Here is a 7,376-nt window from a genome sequence, read left to right as displayed (position 1 = left end):
CCTCAAAGAACACAAAAACTTGATACAAAAACTAGCAAACAAACCTAAATCTAAGGATTAAAAACTAAGAAATTTGAAAGAGATGGAAGGCTCTAGACTAAGAGAGAGAGACATTTTAATTGAAATGAAAAGTACATATCAATTTAAGTAATGATAATATACAAATATGTTTATGTATCATATAATCTTAATAAGAGAATAAATGCTACAGTTGTCTTCAAATAACTTGTCATCATTAAAGTCAAAATCTGTGACTTGATTAAAATCAAAATCTAAGGCTAAGTGATCACTTGAGCAAAAGTGCTTTCATAATGGTGTAAACAAATACTTACAACTCACTACATACCTTTCAAATCTTCTGATGAGTGGAATGCAGCTCAAGCCCAACTTCTGATTACCCAAACATGACATTAACCTTTCGTGTCATCTATAATATCTCTATAGAAAGTATCAATAGCTTCTTAGTCTCAAGTGGTCCCTCTTCTATTCATCCCCCATGTTTAATACCTTGTATAATAAATAGTTCATTATCAATAACAACACATACGAGATGTCTTAACAAATTATGACTAACCTTGGTTGGGGGTGGAGATGTCATAACAGGTGAAAAACAATACGTATCGTATCCTATGATATGATACAAGTAAGCATGTTGGGTAAAAAGTGAACTCGAGAAATTGACTCTCTATATACACGATACGTACCCTACGTTATAATACGATGTAAGTGAAAAATAATATGTATCATGATAAACCATTTGGTCAACTTGCGTGGTTGGTGGCCATGACCAATATGAGTTGAAAGACATCCCTTGCTTCAATTAAAAACTCGAGAGGAAGATGCAATGGTTACAGAGGCTGGATTTTGACATACATTTCTAGTATGATCAAGTTCATGAAACCTGCTGTAAATATGTTCTTCAACTTCCTCACCCTGTGATGGTCTTTTATGGTGCCTAGAAGGTCAACTCGATCGTCGTTGTTGACCATCCTTACTAATCTCCTCATGACGATACAGGTGAAAAACTCGATATATGTAAATCTTATATATGTACATATATAAAGTTCAAATTAAAATGTTACAATACGTTATTAACTTTTTGTCATAGATGAAAACTTTTTTGGATACTATCGGCCTACTCAATTAATGAGTCATTTATGCTTATGGGATTAGGCTTTTGAGATTTTTGATGTTAAATTTAATATACTTTGCTCCATCTCCACACATCTCTTAACTCAAATTTAGCTTAGTTTAAAAAACAAATCAAACCCCAACAATAAACTAATTTTTTATATTATATTTGATAAACCTGGCAAACGAACAGGTCAAATCAAGCTAGGTCAGGGTAAAATAGGTACAGGTCAAAATGGGTTAAGTATTATAGATAAGGATTTATAGGACCCATACCCGATCCTATAGGTACAAATAAACCCACAGGTAACCTGTGAAGTTTTTATAATTAATTTTAAATTAATTTATATTTAAGCTTTTGATTTTTAAATGGTTGAAAAACAATCACAGGTAAATAATAAGAATTTTTTTTCAGTAAAATACGTCTTTGGTGACTATCATGGAACTCAAATTTATAATAATGACTGCTTAAAATATGCTTCCACTAATCAAAACCTCACTGATATTTTTCATAATATTAAGACTTCCAAAATCCTTGTATCTCACCATTTATTTGACTTTACAAATTTAATTTTGTTTTTTACCTAACTAATGAGTACTTTTTTAAATTTTGATTATAGACAATTATTAATTACAATGCATCATATTAAGTTTATAAGGGAAAAAATGTATTATAATATTTTTGTGGAAATATATACATATAACTTACAGTAACAAAAACTCATATCGCAAGTAAATGTGACAAAAAATTAAAAAAATTAAAAAAAATTGACAGGATAGGGCATATGTTATTTAAGAGTTGGAAATCATATGGTTTGACAGCACCCAGCTAGTTGCCATTGTTCTTCATTTTGTGAGGCTTTTTGTCCTGCAACATTTAACAAGTTAGAGTTTCAGGTTCTTTTTTTTTTTTTAGACCATGATATTTGATTAATCAAATACATTATTATTGTATACTCTTTCATATGTATGATATAACCCAAACTTTGCTTTTTAAGTTTCTAATCTCTTACCTTTTTTTTTTCAATCGAAATATAAAATACTAAGAAATTGACTTATGATGTAATATATGTTATTTGTATATATAAATCTTATATATAAAGTATACAATGTTGTTATAAGTCATAACCAATCGATTATGAAGTCAAAAAATTAATGACGTATTGTAACATTTTAAGTAATTGACACTATAAGAATATTTAGTGGCATTTCTTTTATGGTATTTAATTACAAGCCTCTAAATTAAAACTTGTAAATAACATCAATTTATATTTATCCTATTTTTAAAATTAAGGGGATGCAACCATGAAATATGTACCCAAGCCTTCAACAAAAAGTCTTGTAGAGTGAAGAATACTCTAACTCATTAAATGTTGTCGAACAAAAAGCCTTGTAGAGTGAATAGCTGGCAACTAACTGTGTGCCGCCAAGCCATGTGATTTCCCACTCTAAGATGAGTCATATCAAACTGAGGAGTTTCTATGTATGTTGGACAAAGAAAAATGTAGAGGGTTTGGGGGAGGAAAATATGGATGTGTCAATACATAGTGAGGTGCCGTAAGTGAGGAATAGTTGAACCTAAAGGTGGCAAAATGGGAAAGGCACCTAGGGGTAACCTGTCTAAATATGGGTACGAGTTTTAGATTTTTAAACCCGTACTTATAAGTAATTAATTTTTGCGGGCAAGTAGAGTATGCTCACTGGTCATCCCTTTTTTTTTTTCTATTCATTTTCTTTTTCCACTTCAACATTAAGTTTATAACACATCTAACACAAATTTTACAAATTTTCCCTTCTTTTGGCATAAAATGAACTCAAATCCACCCTAAAATTAAAAAATTTGTTGTGTTGAAAACAAATTTAGAAAATATGATGATTAAACATTTTGTTATAAATATTTATTCTATGTTTAATGCTAAAATTCTTCAAATTTATGAAAAACATTTTTATAATTTAAGGTAAATTTTCGTTTCTTGACGAAATACTTATGTATTTGAAGAGAAAAATATTGAAATTAAGAAAAGAATATATTAAAATAATAAACATAAAAGAGAAATAGTAAGAAATTAATATTAACAAGTGAACTATGGGTCGACCTTTGCTCATTGTGTTGGGTACAGGTTTAAAAATCATCATCCATATAACTTGACTTATTTTTTATTCGTATCTGTTTTACTTGCACCCATATCAACTCGACTCGGTTTGCCCATTTGCCAAGTCTTGTCGTAAGTCATTTGACACCTGATATGGGCCCAAATGAGATGGGTGACGCAAACACACTTTAACCCGAAATAGTAAAATGATAGCCAATGTCATATGCCTTTGATTCCTAGCATATCTCCCAAAGTTGACCTTGCGTAAGGTTACACCATAATGTCAAGTAACTTTGGATGTAATTTCAAACAGCCTTCCACATTTATCTCTAATAAACCATTGTTGCCAATTTTTTCATGATAGTGGTTACTCTTAAATGTCCTTCTAAAGCTGAATTATGGAATGATATCAATAACTGTTCATGTAATTGAGGATAGTCAGTGATCACTAGTCTTCCCTTTTTCCTTTGTTGACCATTATGCCATTCAAATTTGTCATAAGCTATTGCGTCTTGCTCCTTAGTTGTAATGATTGTCTGTAAGTGCTTATCATGTTGCCAACATTCCTTAATCTTAGTTAACAACTTAGCAAGTAAGATAACAATAGTTAAGCTATTAAACTTTTAGGGAAGGTGTTTTGGATAAGGCATTGACAATTATGTTTTCTCTGCCCTTTTTGTACTTAGTGGTATGATCAAACTGCATCAACTTAGCTACCCATGCTTGTTAAGATGAAATAGTCAACTTATGTTTTAACAATGCTGGTTTTTGATATAATGCTTCTATTTTCGAATTGCAAACAAGATAACTAACATCTCTTTTTCATAGGTCGATAGGAGTTGATTCTTGAGAGATAAAAACCTTACTAGTGTATACAAAAATGGTAGCCATCTTGCATGAGAATTGCTCTAATGTCATAGTTTGATGCATCTACTTCAATGACGAACGTTTTGCTCATATCAGGAAAAACCAAAACATGAGTTATACTTAAAGAAAATTTGAGTTGTTAACTAAAATTTAAGCCCAAACAAGAGTTGTTAACTTAAGCATTTGTTGTCCAGTGAAAAGAATCTTTCTTCAGTGAATCAATAAGTGAGTTAGCTACTTGTCCATACCCTTTGATGAACCTCTTGTAATAACTCAATAATCCTAGAAATCCTGTCAATTACTTTAAGGTTTTCAAAGCATCCCATTCTTGGATATCTTGAACTTTCTTGGGGTAAGTTATTACCCCATTGGCACTAATAATGTATCCCTAATATTCCACTCGAGATACCCCAAAAATACATTTACTTTTTCTTGGTAAAAAGGTGATGCAACTCATATAGCTTTAACACAGTTTCTAGGTGCATTAAATGGTCATGTTTACTTTGGTTATAGACTAGGATATCATCAAAAAACACCAGAATAAATTTCCTCAATTATAGGTTAAAAATACCATTCATAATGTTTTGGAAGGCAGAAGAAGCATTAGAAAGACCAAAGAGCATCACTAAGAACTTATAATGACTCTCATGAGTTTTGAAGGTTATTTTATCAATGAAAGATTAGTGCATTTTAACTACTACTACCCAAAGCAAAGGCTGATTTTAAAGAAAATAAAAGTCTTTTTTAACTTATCTAGTAGCTCATGTATCAGCAGGATAGGATACCTATCCTTGATGGTTACTTGGTTTAGTGTCCTATAGTTAATACATAGCATCCAAATGTCATTCTTCTTCTTAACCAACATCATTGGACTAGAGTAAGGGTTTTTGTTGTTGCGAATAATACCTGAATCAAACATCTCTTGAATTAATTTCTCTATTACATCCTTTTGTAGTCCCCTACATCTATAAGGCCTTAAATTCACCAGCTGAGCTCTTTCCTACAAGATGATTTGGTGATCCCGAAACCTTGTTGGTGGCAAGCCTTTTGGTTCTACAAAAACATCTTCATATGTTTCCAACAATTCCTCAAACTCACGTAATTTTTCTACCTCTTTTCTTCACATATCTTACTCTTTATCTTCACACATCTTAAAGGTATAAAGTTGCCCTTCAACTCTTTGATTGTTAGCCCATAACAACTGAATGGAAGCTAGTTGTTGAAGCTTATGCAATAGCTTACACAACTGCTCCTTTTCAATAATACTTACCTCCTTATTTGTGTACCCTTGTAAAAAATATTATTGTCCACCAACTAAAAACTTCATTGTCAATGCTTCAAAATTTCAAACAATATCCCCCAATCTAACCAGCCATTATGCTCCAAGAATCAAATTATAACTGTCTAGGGGAAGAGAGTAATCATCTATGTAAAGATGTTGTCCCTGCACCTTAACTTTTAACCCCTCACACAAGCCTTTACATTAGAGTTCTTGGTCATTGGCTAGTATGCTCACTTAGGAAGTTATGACTGCTTACTGAATCAGCTAGGATAAAGAGTCTTTGTTGACCATGCATGCCAATAAGCCTTATAGTTCAGAAGCCTACTAAACCATGTAAAGCTTAGGGAGAAAGCTACATCAATCCAGGTTCTGCCACTCTGACTTCTTGCTCCACCATTTCACCTCCTTATCATCAAGTTTAACATATAGTTGAATGACAAAAGCTTGTTTCTTTCTACATTTGTGGTAAAAAACAAACCTTTCATCACACTAGAAACAAATTCCTTTAACCTTTTTCTTATCAAACATTTTACTAGTGGTTGTCTTTTGATGAGTTGGTAACTGCAATCTAGGAATATTTGGTGTAGGTAAAAGGCCAACAAAAGTATTCTGCTTCAGTGGCAAGGTATTTGTAGTCATGCCTTGGTAAACATACTTGCTAGTATAAAGGACTTATGGTGTTCTAGTTATAAGCTTAGGTTGCTCCTTAAGAGCTGCCACCGTCATCTTCTATAGTTTGGACAATGAATAAGCTTCGAACAATGTCTAAGGCTCAAACATCTTCATCGACATTTGAAGCTCATCCACCAGTCCAGTTAAGAAAAAACTTAAGGCTTGGTCCACTCGGATACCAGTCCATGGATACAGTTCATCAAATTTATCAAGGTATTGTTGCAATGAATTTACCTACTTAAGGTTCTTCAAATCCACCAAGGAATTGTCATTTGCATAGTTACCAAATTTAGCTCTCATAGTTGTTGTATATTCCTCCCAAGACAGAACAACTTCATTCCTAGTTTGCATAAATCCTTGATTCCATTGCATTGCTTGACATTCCAAATGTAAAGCAGCTATTTTAATCCAATCATCGATAAAAGTTTCATCTACCTCAAAATAGTATTGCGCTCTCAAGATCCAACCATCAAAATCATCACCATTAAAGCGAGGGAATTCCAATTGCATCACCCTTCCTCATGGATGTTGAGAGTCTGAAATTGATCTCAAGGTGCCTTCATCTTGGCATGTTGTTGACTATGAAATTACTTCTGCTTGTTGAAGGCTCAAACCATGTATCAAATTTTGCAGATCCTCCATTGATTGTTGTGGTCAAGTTTGTGATTTTTGTAAATAATCTTCTTGTTGTCACTCAAATTCAAAGACTAGTTGTACTATCATTTGTGTGAGTTCACGTTGCAATTCTTGAGTGTGGGTTCCATCCACCATGGCTAAGTCTAGGCTTTGACATCAGTGATATACAAAGTAGCTTTTCGAACTAGAGAATTCTTAAAAAGGAGAGAGTTACAGAGAATTACAATTGAGAGAAGAAGAAAGAATTGGTTCACAAGTTTTGCGCCAAAAACTCTCATTTGAATTATTCCACGACCCTTTTAAAAGTGTAACAAACGCATCCACTTAGCGACACCTTACCAATTCAAGTAAAAAATGACGACATTTCACTCTTCCTTTTACAATTAAAATTTTGACTCATACAACACCCTATTAACTAAACCACACAAATCTGCATTTCATTTTTGCAACAGTTACACAACAATGCTTGAAAACTATATCGATAATGCAATTGCCAAGGCCAACATATGATTGGTATTGTTTCATAATGTATTCAATAAGAGTAATAAATGCAATAAACCAAGAAAATAATATTCATATCCAACATATATCTAATTTTAAAGCAATCAATCATGTTTGTTTTAAGTGACGCAGAGAATAAAATGCAAATATAAATTAGGTAAAACAAGGTAAAAGGACGTGTTAGCGTATGCAAA

Source organism: Mangifera indica, chromosome 4 (genome assembly GCF_011075055.1).
Source record: "Mangifera indica cultivar Alphonso chromosome 4, CATAS_Mindica_2.1, whole genome shotgun sequence".
Taxonomy (NCBI): Eukaryota; Viridiplantae; Streptophyta; class Magnoliopsida; order Sapindales; family Anacardiaceae; genus Mangifera; species Mangifera indica.
Note: the sequence above shows the minus strand (reverse complement) of the source record.